The 14,629-nt window shown below is 38.9% G+C and overlaps 1 protein-coding gene across 13 annotated transcripts in view; it reads left to right on the top strand.

Moving 5' to 3' along the window:
• SGMS1 (sphingomyelin synthase 1) overlaps positions 1-14,629 on the top strand; it is a 331,989-nt gene that overhangs the window by 162,119 nt on the left and 155,241 nt on the right. The window lies entirely within an intron of this gene.

Raw genomic sequence — 14,629 nt, 5'->3', positions numbered from 1 at the left:
CAAAGTAATCTCTCTGCTTTTTAATATGCTATCTAGGTTGGTCATAACTTTCCTTCCAAGGAGTAAGCGTCTTTTAATTTCGTGGCTGCAGTCACCATCTGCAGTGATTTTGGAGCCCCCAAAAATAAAGTCTGACACTGTTTCAACTGTATCCCCACCTATTTCCCATGAAGTGATGGGACCAGATGCCATGATCTTAGTTTTCTGAATGTTAAGCTTTAAGTCAACTTTTTCACTCTCCTCTTTCACTTTGATCAAGAGGCTTTTTAGTTCCTCTTCACTTCCTGCCATAAGGGTGGTGTCATCTGCATATCTGAGGTTATTGATATTTCTCCCGGCAGTCTTGATTTCAGCTTGTACTTCTTCCAGCCCAGCGTTTCTCATGATGTGTTCTGCATATAAGTTAAATAAGCAGGGTGACAATATACAGCCTTGACGTACTCCTTTTCCTACTTGAAACCAGTCTGTTGTTCCATGTCCAATTCTAAGTGTTAATTTCTGACCTGCATACAGGTTTCTCAGGAGGCAGGTCAGGTGGTCTGGTATTCCCATCTCTTTCAGAATTTTCCACAGTTTATTGTGCTCCACACAGTCGAAGGCTTTGGCATAGTCAATAAAGCAGAAATAGATGTTTTTCTGGAACTCTCTTGCTTTTTCAATGATCCAGCGGATATTGGCAATTTGAACTCTGGTTCCTCTGCCTTTTCTAAAACCAGCTTGAACATCTGGAAGTTCTCAGTTCACGTATTGCTGAAGCCTGGCTTGGAGAATTTTGAGCATTACTTTACTAGCGTGTGAGATGAGTGCAATTGTGCGGTACTTTGAGCATTCTTTGGGATTGCCTTTCTTAGGGATTGGAATGAAATCTGACCTTTTCCAGTTCTGTGGTCCCTGCTGAGTTTTCCAAATTTGCTGGCATATTGAGTGCAGCACTTTCACAGCACCATCTTTCAGGATTTGAGATAACTCTACTGGAATTCCATCACATCCACCAGCTTTGTTCGTAGTGATGCTTTCTAAGGCCCACTTGACTTCACATTCCAGGATGTCTGGCTCTAGGTGAGTGATCACACCATTGTGATTATCTGGGTCGTGAAGATCTTTTTTGTACAGTTCTTCTGTGTATTCTTGCCACTTCTTAATATCTTCTGCTTCTGTTAGGTCCATACCATTTCTGTCCTTTATTGAGCCCATTTTTGCATGAAATGTTCCCTTGGTATCTCTAATTTTCTTGAAGATACTAAAGAGTTCCAAGGTATAGCCAGGAGAGATAAGAAAGCCTTCCTCAGTGATCAATGCAAAGAAATACAGGAAAACAACAGATTGGGAAAGACTAGAGATCTCTTCAAGAAAATTAGAGATACCAAGGGAACATTTCATGCAAAGATGGGCTCAATAAAGGACAGAAATGGGATGAGTTATCTCTTTTTTAAGCAGCTCTGATCAGTCCCTCTGGAGCCCTTCCTATTGCTTGGCAGATGATAAACAATAGAGACAATATTTGACTCTGGCCATTAGAAAGCAATAGTAAATTTCTAACCAGAAACCTCACTGTCTTCTCTTCTGAGAATGGGCCAGCCAGTATCAAAGCTCAGTGAATGTGTCCTTTGAATAAGCTGTTATTTATTGGCTTTTTCTCTACCCTATGTGACATCAAGGCCATATCTGAGTCTGATTGGGTGGTAGCTACGTTGGATTCACCAGTTCCTTATTAGTCACTGAATTTGACCTGCTAGTCTCCTTGACCTTCCAACACCCACCCCCACCCCCAACCAAGTTACAATGTTAAGTGGTAAACTTCATTTTCTTGCTCATAGCGATAATTCTTATCTTCTCAACTAAGTTTATCATCAGGGTCAGTGTCATGCATTATTTTGTATTTTGTGACTTTCAGTGGATGTCCATCTTTTGATTCACTAGCTCTTTTTTTAATGGCTCTTTTTTTAACTGACTCTTTTTTTTTATGTCATGTTGTAAGTCACGTTGATACTTTAGGGTTTTTTTCCCCATCTACCAATGTAGACTACTTTAAATGAACCCTGTGCCAAGTAATTTATTTCTTTAATCATCATACCATCATGAGAACATTAAACAACTCCTGCTTTCCTAGATGAGGGTGCTGAGGTTCCATGTGGTTAAATAACCGGCCTACTATTTCTGAGAGAGTAAAGGCAGACATGGAATTCAGCACTGGGTCTGTCTGTCCCGTATTGTGCGCAATAAAAGACAGTATACCATGCCCTTTCCCCTTTTTGAAGCAGGGTTGGAAAAATATGCAAATGTTTATGGAATTGTAACCTTCTGCTCTACCTTCTTCACAATTTCTTGTTACTTTTTCCCATTTCTTGGTTTCTTATTTGGTTTATAATTATATTTATAGCATTATATAGCAAATTAAAATCAAGTATTTTCTAACTTTATAATTTTACTGAGAATATATTTTTGGCATGAGACATCATTAAAATACGTCCTCTTTCTAACAGAGGCTCTGATATCTTTTTTGATCCATTTTGAATTGCTTATGAGGCCAGTATAGGAAGTACAGGGCTTCCCCAGTGGCTCAGGCAGTAAAGAATCTGCCTGTAATACAGGAGACCCAGGTTCAATCTCTGGGTCAGGAAGATCCCCTGGAGAAGGAAATAGCTACCCACTCCAGTATTCTTGTCTGGAGAATTCCATGGACAGAGGAGCCTGGAGAGGTACAGTCCATGGGGTCGCAAAGAGTCAGACACGACTGAGTGACTAACACTTTCACTTTCTTTGGGAGTAAGAGTGGACCTTGATGTTTCTGATGTAATCCTGTTGTGTCTCCAGCATTTGCACCAGTGCCCAGATACTTTCAATATTAAAGATGATATAGATAAGGAATGATGAGATTTTGCTAGAAATCTTCTTGCATGGTTCACAAACTTATTTCAGAGCCTGAATCCTTTAAAATATAGAACCATCTATTCAAGTGCTTAGTTTTGGCTCAGATGATTGTTTTGAAGTGTGTATATAGCTTGGACATTGCCCTGAAAGATGTGTTTTAAGTTTGAGTTTAAGAATAAGTCGTATCTTTTTTTTTTTTTTCGATCCCCAGTAGTGGGCTGCATGAATTGAAAATCTGTACATTTAGACTTCTAAAATATTTTTATTAAATTAGCAGAGGCTCTGTATACTGAGAAGTATTTTGAATCTTCACTAAAATCCTGGGCGGGTTGGTGTGGCAACCTTCTTTGAAAGATGGACAACTTGAAGCTTGTGATATGACAAAGCTCACCCAAGCCTGTGCAGTTAGAGAATGGTGGAGCCAGAACCCGGACCTAGATTTGTCTGATTTCACGGATTGTGCTTTGAACAATCACTCTGCCCCACTGATTACACGGTGGTGACATTCAGATTGCAAATGTGCCAAGGATTTTTTTCTGCTTTGTGTTAATACAAAGGCAGTCTTAAAACAAACAGTTAAATAGGGCTCGTCCTCACAGAAGCAAAGGCTTCTAGATAGGCCTGGTGCAGTCACTGATGGGGTTACAGCCAAGCAGTGACAGTTCTGTTGTGATGGGCTGAGAACTGGGAAATGTGCCTGGCTGTTTCTGCGTGTCCTTTCCCACATGGAGCCTATTACACTGCATGTTGTGTACTTACTCGCTAAGTCGTGTCTGACTCTCCTTTGACTGCACGGACTGCAGCCCACCAGGCTCCTCTGTCCATGGGATTTCCCAGGCAGGATTACTGGAGTGGTTGCCATTCCCTTCTGTAGGGGATCTTCCCGACCCAGGGATCAAACCCAGGTATCCTGCTTGGCAGTCATCAGGGAAGCTGCCAGGAACAATTAGGCTTGGCTCACCTGAGTCCCCTCCAAAGCAGGTGTGGCTGGAGTTTGGCTACACAGTCACACAGGTCTGGCAGTGGGATATGAGTCTCAACATTTATGAAATGTACAAACCTTGGAACTTCAGGTATATTGTATCAATTTTACTAAAAGGGAAATTTCTTTTTGTTTTTAAATGTACTGTTTTCCTGATTCTAAGTAGAAAAGTTTGGTAAGTATTAAGTTCAAACAACAACAAAAAAAGCCACCATTCTCAGGTAGCCACTGATAATATTTTGGTGTGGCTGCTTCAAGATTTTATTCTTAGGACTGTGTATACCTTGTAAAAAGTTCAAAATTAGAATTAAAGTTTTGTAGATCCATATTTGCTCAGTATAACTTGTTTTTCCCGTTTTTAAGTTTTCTTTTACATCATGCTAAAAAGTGGCAACAAAGTATTCCATGTGGATAATAACATAAGTTATTCCATCCCATTATTCAGTCAGTCACTCAGTTCAGTCGCTCAGTGTCTGACTCTTTGCGACTCCATGAATCACAGCACGCCAGGCGTCCCTGTCCATCACCAACTCCTGGAGTCTACCCAAACCCATGTCCATCGAGTTGGTGATGCCATCCAGCCATCTCATCTTCTGTCATCCCCTTCTCCTCCTGCCCCCAATCCCTCCCAGCATCAGGGTCTTTCCCAATGAGTCAACTCTTCACATGAGGTGGCCAAAGTATTGGAATTTCAGCTTTAGCATCAGTCCTTCCAATGAACACCCAGGACTGATCTCCTTTAGGATGGACTGGTTGGATCTTCTTGCAGTCCAAGGGACTCTCAAGAGTCTTCTCCAACACCACGGTTCAAAAGCATCAATCCTTCGGCGCTCAGGTAGACCTAATTCTCATTCAGTTTTGTTAATACCCCTCCACATTAGGACACTGTGGTAGGACAGAAATATTAAAAGAAACAAGAACTCCATAAATGCCACTAGTTTTCATGGGATCTTGTAAAATAACTAATGCTGGTTAAGAATATGATGAGAAAACCCACATCACTTCTTCTGACACATTATAAAGAGAACCTGACTTGTGAATTTCCTGTTACAAATGCATGAAGGAAGTACTGGAAATTCCCCATTGACCTGTAAAATTTGAAACCTCCTTTTTCTTTCATTGAGGTAACCCATCTATGACAAGTAACTTCAGTTTTTTCCGTGGTTACAAGAAACTTCTCAAATCCTTATTTGTAGATAGTTTGGTCCTATGAGCTTCTTGAGGTACTTGATGCTTCATATACTAGTTAGTTGAGCATTTCTCCCTCGATTTTTTTTGCCTAAATATTTTATAAGTGTTCAACACTTAAGTCAGGCAGCTGTCGTGACCTGTGGAAACCTGAGTGATGCTGCTTTGCAATCTCTTAGATAGACATTCACAGTACAAATATGGCTTCTCTTGAACTGACGAGTTCTGTGCTTCTAGGAGTCAGAGTTCTGAAACAGAGAAAGTAATTATAACTGAGATGGGTCAGCATTTAATACATGCCTTCTATTCAGGACGGCTTCCCACGTGGCATGGTGGTAAAGAATCTGCTGCTAATGTAGGAGTCACAGATTCTATCCCCGGGTGGGGAAGATCCAACAGAGGAGGAAACGGCAGTGTTCTTGTGTGAAAAATTCCATGAAGAGAGGAGCCTGAAGGGGTCACAAAGAGTCCAACATATCTGAGCATACACAATACTCAGAACAGGCTGACATGGAGGTGTGATTATAATGTATTGATGCTTATTATTCTTCTATGAAGATATCATTGTTAAATTGAATTATCATAATTATCATTATAACATCATCACCAGGCCAGTGTTTTTCAGACATGGTTCCTTATTGCCCTTGGAATTCCAAATATACCTGGGGGTACATGTGAGGGAGGAGGGCAAGACTTTTGACCTCCAGCAGCTCTGCTTTTATATGGTCTATGTAGTGAACTTCCACAAAGTTTTGTTTAAAGAAAGCTTTGTTTACTTCCTCGAGGAAGCAAAGACTGAGAATCATTGTGGTATAGAGAACCTACAGAAGTAAAACCTACGAAGGTAAACCTACAGAAGTAAAAGACCTAAAAAGAAGTAAAATAGATGTTCACAACAGTATTACTTCCAGTTTTTATCATGCCTATAATTCTCCTGTAGGGACACAATCTATCTTGGATTTGGTACTTAACCATAGGCCTTCCAGTTGGAATTCCTATAGACTGACCTGCTTTAGGACAGTGGTTTCCCTAGAGGTGCCTTAGAAGTTCTAAGGTTAGGAGAGACGAAGTGATAACCTTACAGTCATTGGTGGTTGAAGGTAATCTTTGGTGATGGGGCCAAATGAATGGTGTTAAGTGTAATGACTGAAAGTTTAGCCCTAGGAGACTAGTTAGCCCTCTGTATTCTGGTTGATGTGGGTAATACAAGGTTTTCTTGTCATCAGGTAATGTGGTAGTGAAATTGAGCCTGACATTCTGTGAAATCTTCATCATCTATTTCTAGATTCTTTTAAAACTTTGTGGGTGGGCTGTCTTAAATTGAAGATGGATAGTAATGAGTCACAGACCTGAGCCTTCTTGAATCAGGCACTTTAGCTATGTTTATGTTACAGCTCAGTGGATTAAGTAAAGAATTTCCCTAAAGAACAGCTTAGTAATATTTTTTAAAATAAAACTTTGCTTCTTTTCAAATTTTGCTTTATTGAGATATATTAAGTACACTTATTTTATGCTGATAATTCTAGGATTTCAAGTCTTTTTAGATCTGATTTCATTTGCCCATTTCATGTTGGTGCTCATTCATAGTACCTTACTTCCTCGTGTTTATAATTTATTGACTGCGAGCTCATTTTCCTTGAAAATTGTATCTGTGCAAGTTCTTTGGGGTCAAGATTAAAAAGAGGTTTTTCCAGGATTTGTTTATATTTGCTTCTGCCAGGTACCTCTGTGAAGTCACTCAGTCGTCTCTGACTCTTTGTGACCCCATGGACTGTAGCCTACCAGGCTCCTCCGTCCATGGGATTTTCCAAGCAAGAATACTGGAGTGGGTTGCCATTTCCTTCTCCAGAGGATCTTCCCAACCCAGGGATCGAACCCGGATCTCCCGCATTATAGGCAGACGCTTTACCATCTGAGCCACATCAATCTGGATAATCTTTAAGTTCTCTGCTTGGGCATTCTCAAAGCACATAATATGAATTTAGACCACAAACCACATGAGTAGTAGTTGTTGGCTGTGAATTCTCAAGGGAGATTTTCCACCTAGACCACTGCCGTGCCTCACCCCACCCCCTCAAACGCTGTTAGGGTTAAAAAGCAATTTCTCTTCTCTTATGGTGCAGCAAGTTTATTTCTCATTGCCCATATCCTGAGGGCATAGTTCTGTGAAGTTCCAGTTTTAAGATGGGATCTCTTTAAACTCACGAGCTCGGTCCTGGTTTTATCTCCTCTCTTGCTCCATATAATTGTTACCAGGGTTCTGGCTTTGGTTCTTTCTTACTTCCCAGCTTTTCTACTTTTACTGTCTCTTACTTTGCTGCCACTCTACAGGTACATTTAAAAAGATATTTTCTTCTTTATTGATCTTTAGGAGAGTAGTTGAAGATATCTATTGTGTCATTTTATGGAAATGAAAGAGATCTTTTTTTCCTGTTGTTAATAGGTGCTTCTAATAGATGAGGTGGGAAGATATTTAGGGCAGAGCTCAAAAAATTATTAAAAATTTAGATACAAGTCCAGCTTCCCCCACACCTTTTAAAATCTGTTTATGTTAGTTTTGGCTGTGTTGGGTCTTTATTGCTGTGCGCAGGCTTTCTCTAGTTGCGTTGAGTAAGGGGCTGCTCTCCAGTTGTGGATAGGCTTCTCATTGCAGCAGTTCCTCTTGTTGTGGGGCATGGGCTCTAGGGCGTGTGGGCTTCAATGGTTGTAGCATGTGGACTTAGTTGCCCCAGAGCATGTGGAATCTTCCTGGACCAGAGAGCAAACCCATGTCCCCTGCATTGGCAGGCAGGTTTCAACTACTGGACCACCAGGGAAATCCCCAGCCTTCCCTTTTAATTGGAGTGTCTGCCATGTACAGTTGGACTAGATCAGGACTGAAGTGGAGAATAATTCCTTGTAATATGCTGTCTGAGTTGGCAGGGACCTTGATGTCTTTGACTCATTACTTACTAAGATGAAATTTATTTTTGTTCCTTGATTCGATTGATTAATTATTTGCCTAATATTTTACTATATCGTACAGGTTTACCCTTTGAAGTAAGATTCCTAAGTAACTCCCCCACTTTATGGGCGGTTATTTGTTATATTTTTCTTATGTTATATCTGCCAATCTGCCATGGGTCTACATGATGATATCCTGAGAGGCTCTGGTGTATGTTGGCTCATTTATTTAGTATTATTTCATTTGATTCTGAATTAGTGGAATATTATTTGAAAGTGAAAGTAGTTGCAATTAATATAATATTAATAATAATTAACATGCCAGCAATACAAAAAATAAATCAGTCTCAAGGAGAAATTCTTTTTTTTTTTTTTTTTTCTAATTTTTATTATTATTATTTTTTTTTCCCAGTGGGTTTTGTCATACATTGATATGAATCAGCCATGGATTTACATGTATTCCCAATCCCAATCCCCCCTCCCACCTCCCTCTCCACCCGATTCCTCTGGGTCTTCCCAGTGCACCAGGCCCGAGCACTTGTCTCGTGCATCCCACCTGGGCTGGTGATCTGTTTCACCATAGATAGTATACATGCTGTTCTTTTCAAATATCCCACCCTCACATTCTCCCACAAAGTTCAAAAGTCTGTTCTGTGTTTCTGTGTCTCTTTTTCTGTTTTGCATATAGGGTTATCGTTATCACCTTTGTAAATTCCATATACATGTGTCAGTATGCTGTAATGTTCTTTATCTTTCTGGCTTACTTCACTCTCTATAATGGGCTCCAGCTTCATCCATCTCATTAGGACTGGTTCAAATGAATTCTTTTTAATGGCTGAGTAATATTCCATGGTGTATATGTACCACAGCTTCCTTATCCATTCATCTGCTGATGGGCATCTAGGTTGCTTCCATGTCCTGGCTATTATAAACAGTGCTGCGATGAACATTGGGGTGCACGTGTCTCTTTCAGATCTGGTTTCCTCAGTGTGTATGCCCAGAAGTGGGATTGCTGGGTCATATGGCAGTTCTATTTCCAGTTTTTTAAGAAATCTCCACACTGTTTTCCATAGCGGCTGTACTAGTTTGCATTCCCACCAACAGTGTAAGAGGGTTCCCTTTTCTCCACACCCTCTCCAGCATTTATTGCTTGTAGACTTTTGGATAGCAGCCATCCTGACTGGCGTGTAATGGTACCTCATTGTGGTTTTGATTTGCATTTCTCTAATAATGAGTGATGTTGAGCATCTTTTCATGTGTTTGTTAGCCATCTGTATGTCTTCTTTGGAGAAATGTCTGTTTAGTTCTTTGGCCCATTATTTGATTGGGTCATTTATTTTTCTGGAATTGAGCTGCAGGAGTTGCTTGTATATTTTTGAGATTAATCCTTTGTCTGTTTCTTCATTTGCTATTATTTTCTCCCAATCTGAGGGCTGTCTTTTCACCTTACTTATAGTTTCCTTTGTAGTGCAAAAGCTTTTAAGTTTCATTAGGTCCCATTTGTTTAGTTTTGCTTTTATTTCCAATATTCTGGGAGGTGGGTCATAGAGGATCTTGCTTTGATTTATGTCGGAGAGTGTTTTTCCTATGTTCTCCTCTAGGAGTTTTATAGTTTCTGGTCTTACATTTAGATCTTTAATCCATTTTGAGTTTATTTTTGTGTATGGTGTTAGAAAGTGTTCTAGTTTCATTCTTTTACAAGTGGTTGACCAGTTTTCCCAGCATCACTTGTTAAAGAGGTTGTCTTTTTTCCATTGTATATCCTTGCCTCCTTTGTCAAAAATAAGGTGTCCATAGGTTCGTGGATTTATCTCTGGGCTTTCTATTCTGTTCCATTGATCTATATTTCTGTCTTTGTGCCAGTACCATACTGTCTTGATGACTGTGGCTTTGTAGAAGAGTCTGAAGTCAGGCAGGTTGATTCCTCCAGTTCCATTCTTCTTTCTCAAGATTACTTTGGCTATTCGAGGTTTTTTGTATTTCCATACAAATTGTGAAATTCTTTGGTCTAGTTCTGTGAAAAATACCGTTGGTAGCTTGATAGGGATTGCATTGAATCTATAGACTGCTTTGGGTAGAATAGCCATTTTGACAATATTAATTCTTCCAATCCATGAACACGGTATGTTCCTCCATCTGTTTGTGTCCTCTTTGATTTCTTTCATCAGTGTTTTATAGTTTTCTATGTATAGGTCCTTTGTTTCTTTAGGTAGATATACTCCTAAGTATTTTATTCTTTTTGTTGCAATGGTGAATGGTATTGTTTCCTTAATTTCTCTGTCTGTTTTTTCATTGTTAGTATATAGGAATGCAAGGGATTTCTGTGTGTTAATTTTATATCCTGCAACTTTACTATATTCATTGATTAGCTCTAGTAATTTTCTGGTAGAATCTTTAGGGTTTTCTATGTAGAGGATCATGTCATCTGCAAACAGTGAGAGTTTTACTTCTTCTTTTCCTATCTGGATTCCTTTTACTTCTTTTTCTGCTCTGATTGCTGTGGCCAGCACTTCCAACACTATGTTGAATAGTAGTGGTGAGAGTGGGCACCCTTGTCTTGTTCCTGATTTCAGGGGAAATGCCTTCAATTTTTCACCATTGAGGGTGATGCTTGCTGTGGGTTTGTCATATATAGCTTTTATTATGTTGAGGTATGTTCCTTCTATTCCTGCTTTTTGGAGAGTTTTAATCATAAATGAGTGTTGAATTTTGTCAAAGGCTTTCTCTGCATCTATTGAGATAATCATATGGTTTTTATCTTTCAATTTGTTAATGTGGTGTATTACATTGATTGATTTGCGGATATTAAAGAATCCTTGCATTCCTGGGATAAAGCCCACTTGGTCATGGTGTATGATTTTTTTAATATGTTGTTGGATTCTGTTTGCTAGAATTTTGTTAAGGATTTTTGCATCTATGTTCATCAGTGATATTGGCCTGTAGTTTTCTTTTTTTGTGGCATCTTTGTCTGGTTTTGGAATTAGGGTGATGGTGGCCTCATAGAATGAGTTTGGAAGCTTATCTTCTTCTGCAATTTTCTGGAAGAGTTTGAGTAAGATAGGTGTTAGCTCTTCTCTAAATTTTTGGTAGAATTCAGCTGTGAAGCCATCTGGTCCTGGGCTTTTGTTTGCTGGAAGATTTTTGATGACAGTTTCGATTTCCTTGCTTGTGATGGGTCTGTTAAGATCTTCTATTTCTTCCTGGTTCAGTTTTGGAAAGTTATACTTTTCTAAGAATTTGTCCATTTCATCCAAGTTGTCCATTTTATTGGCATAGAGCTGCTGGTAGTAGTCTCTTATGATCCTTTGTATTTCAGTGTTGTCTGTTGTGATCTCTCCATTTTCATTTCTAATTTTGTTAATTTGGTTCTTCTCTCTTTGTTTCTTAATGAGTCTTGCTAATGGTTTGTCAATTTTGTTTATTTTTTCAAAAAACCAGCTTTTAGCTTTGTTGATTTTTGCTATGGTCTCTTTAGTTTCTTTTGCATTTATTTCTGCCCTGATTTTTAAGATTTCTTTCCTTCTGCTAGCTCTGGGGTTCTTCATTTCTTCCTTCTCTAATTGCTTTAGGTGTAGAGTTAGGTTATTTGATTGGTTTTTTTCCTGTTTCTTGATGTAAGCCTGTAATGCTATGAACCTTCCCCTTAGCACTGCTTTTACAGTGTCCCATAGGTTTTGGGTTGTTGTGTTTTCATTTTCATTCATTTCTATACATATTTTGATTTCTTTTTTGATTTCTTCTATGATTTGTTGGTTATTCAGAAGCGTGTTATTTAGCCTCCATATGTTTGAAGTTTTAACAATTTTTTCCCTGTAATTGAGATCTAATCTTACTGCACTGTGGTCAGAAAAGATGACTGGAATGATTTCAATTTTTTTGAATTTTCCAAGACCAGATTTATGGCCCAGGATGTGATCTATTCTGGAGAATGTTCCGTGTGCACTTGAGAAAAAGGTGAAGTTGATTGTTTTGGGGTGAAATGTCCTATAGATATCAATTAGGTCTAGCTGGTCCATTGTGTCATTTAAGGTTTGTGTTTCCTTGTTAATTTTCTGTTTAGTTGATCTATCCATAGTTGTGAGTGGGGTATTAAAGTCTCCCACTATTACTGTGTTACTATTAATTTCCTCTTTCATACTTGTTAGCGTTTGCCTTACATATTGCGGTGCTCCTATGTTGGGTGCATATATATTTATAATTGTTATATCTTCTTTTTTGATTGATCCTTTGATCATTATGTAGTGTCCTTCTTTGTCTCTTTTCACTTCCTTTATTTGAAAGTCTATTTTATCTGATATGAGTATTGCGACTCCTGCTTTCTTTTGGTCTCCGTTTGCATGAAATACTTTTTTCCAGCCCTTCACTTTTAGTCTGTATGTGTCTCTTGTTTTGAGGTGGGTCTCTTGTAGACAGCATATATAGGGGTCTTGTTTTTGTATCCATTCAGCCAATCTTTTTCTTTTGGTTGGGGCATTCATCCCATTTACATTTAGGGTAATTATTGATAGGTGTGGTCCCGTTGCCATTTACTTTGTTGTTTTGGGTTCACGTTTATACAACCTTTCTGCATTTCCTGTCTAGAGAAGATCCTTTAGCATTTGTTGAAGAGCTGGTTTGGTGGTGCTGAATTCTCTCAGCTTTTGCTTATCTGTAAAGCTTTTAAATTCTCCTTCATATCTGAATGAGATCCTTGCTGGATACAGTAATCTAGGTTGTAGGTTATTCTCTTTCATTACTTTCAGTACGTCCTGCCATTCCCTTCTGGCCTGGAGGGTTTCTATTGATAGATCAGCTGTTATCCTTATGGGAATCCCTTTGTGTGTTATTTGTTGTTTTTCCCTTGCTGCTTTTAATATTTGTTCTTTGTGTTTGATCTTTGTTAATTTGATTAATATGTGTCTTGGGGTGTTTCGCCTTGGGTTTATCCTGTTTGGGACTCTCTGGGTTTCTTGGACTTGGGTGGCTATTTCCTTCCCCATTTTAGGGAAGTTTTCAGCTATTATCTCCTCGAGTATTTTCTCATGGCCTTTCTTTTTGTCTTCTTCTTCTGGAACTCCTATGATTCGAATGTTGGGGCGTTTCACAGTGTCCCAGAGGTCCCTGAGGTTGTCCTCATTTCTTTTGATCCTTTTTTCTTTTTTCCTCTCTGCTTCATTTATTTCCACCATTGTATCTTCTACCTCACTTATCCTATCTTCTGCCTCCGTTATTCTACTCTTGGTTCCCTCCAAAGTGTTTTTGATCTCATTCATTGCATTATTCATTTGTAATTGACTCTTTTTTATTTCTTCTAGGTCTTTATTAAACAGTTCTTGAATCTTTTCAATCTTTGTTTCCAGGCTATTTATCTGTAACTCCATTTTGTTCTCAAGATTTTGGATCATTTTTATTATCATTATTCTAAATTCTTTTTCAGGTAGATTCCCTATCTCCTCCTCTTTTGTTTGACTTGGTGGGCATTTTTCATGTTCCTTTACCTGTTGGGTATTTCTTTGCCTTTTCATCTTGTTTAGATTGCTGTATCTGGAGTGGGCTTTCTGTATTCTGGAGGTCTGTGGTTCCTTTTTGTTGTGGAGGATTAACCCAGTGGGTAGGGTTAGACGATTGGCTTGTCGAGATTTCCTGGTTAGGGAAGCTTGCGTCAGTGTTCTGGTGCGTGGAACTTGATTTCTACTCTTTGGAGAGCAATGGAGTGCCCAGTAATGAGTTTTGAGATGGGTCTATGTGTTAGGTGTGACCTTGGGCAGCCTGTATGTTGATGTTCAGGGCTATGTTCCTGCGTTGCTGGAGAATTTGCGTGGTATGTCTTGCTCTAAAACTTATTGGCTCTTGTGTGGTGGTTGGTTTCAGTGTAGGTATGGAGGCTTTTGGACAGTCACTTATTACTTAAAGTTCCTTGTAGTCAGGAGTTTTCTGGTGTTCTCAGGTTTTGGGCTTAAGTCTCCTGCCTCTGGATTTCAGTTTTATTCTTCCTGTAGTCTCAGGACTTCTCCAACTATGCAGCCCTGATAAGAAAACTTCTAGGTTAATGGCTAAAAGATTCTCCCCTGTTAGGGACACCCAGAGAGGTTCACAGAGTCACATGAAGAAGAGGAGAGGGAGGAGGGAGATAGAGATGAACAGGAGGAGAAAAAGGGGGACTCAAGAGGAGAGAGACAGATCTACGCAGCTGTCTGTTCCCAGAGTGTTCTCCGTAGCCCAGTCACCTACAAAGATTCACAGAATTGGATTGGGAAGAGAAGGGGAAAGGAGGAAATAGAGGTGTTCTGAGGTAGAAAACAGAGAGTCAAGATTGGGAGAGAATAATCTTCGGTTTAAAAATAGGGCTTCTCTTCTTTTTTTTTTTTTTTTGTAAGGTTATAGTGTATTGAAAATGAAAATTAAGGAGTATTAGAGGAGTACTAGAGGACTTTAAAAGAAATAAGAGAAGAAGAGAAATAGAAAATAGAAGAGAAAAAGGAAAGAAAAAAAGAAAGAAAAAGAAAAAAAAAGAAAAAAAAGAAAAAAAAAAAAAAGAAAAGAAAAAAAAAAATTTTTTTTTTCCCCCTAATTAAAAAATCGTAAAAGTCTATGGAAATGAAAGTTAAGGAGTAATGGGGGAGTAATAGGGGATTTTAAAGGAAAATAAGAGAGAAAAAATAAAAA

Source organism: Dama dama, chromosome 15 (genome assembly GCF_033118175.1).
Source record: "Dama dama isolate Ldn47 chromosome 15, ASM3311817v1, whole genome shotgun sequence".
NCBI lineage: Eukaryota > Metazoa > Chordata > Mammalia > Artiodactyla > Cervidae > Dama > Dama dama.
The sequence above is the reverse complement of the archived record's forward strand: the minus strand, read 5'-3'. Positions and strand labels throughout refer to the sequence as shown.